The following is a 320-nucleotide window of genomic DNA, read 5'->3' as shown; positions in this document are numbered from 1 at the left end:
ACGCGTCGTGGCACTCAAGACCTTGCTGTTTTATACAGGCTTATATTTTTTCTTCTACATTTTTATGATTATTATTATGAGCGGCGATTCTAACACCCGGCCTTCCTTTTTTATATGTAGATCTTGGAAGGGCGTAGGAAATAAGATCCCCTCAGCCATCTTCGTGAAAGTACTTTTAAAAGGCAGACTATGTGATAGTTACATAGATTGCGGTCAAAACGGCACTGCGGCCGGAAGGATGAGATTAATAATAGTAAAAACACTAGGAATCTATCGAAGACAAATTGCTTTTTCGATTTAATGAGCAACAAGAATAAACT

The 320-nt window shown here is 38.1% G+C and overlaps 1 protein-coding gene across 1 annotated transcript in view; it reads left to right on the top strand.

The window, feature by feature from the left end:
* LOC119593869 (E3 ubiquitin-protein ligase RNF220-like) overlaps positions 1 to 320 on the top strand; it is a 6,351-nt gene that overhangs the window by 508 nt on the left and 5,523 nt on the right. The window lies entirely within an intron of this gene.

The sequence above is a fragment of the Penaeus monodon genome, chromosome 33, assembly GCF_015228065.2.
Source record: "Penaeus monodon isolate SGIC_2016 chromosome 33, NSTDA_Pmon_1, whole genome shotgun sequence".
NCBI lineage: Eukaryota > Metazoa > Arthropoda > Malacostraca > Decapoda > Penaeidae > Penaeus > Penaeus monodon.
The sequence above is the reverse complement of the archived record's forward strand: the minus strand, read 5'-3'. Positions and strand labels throughout refer to the sequence as shown.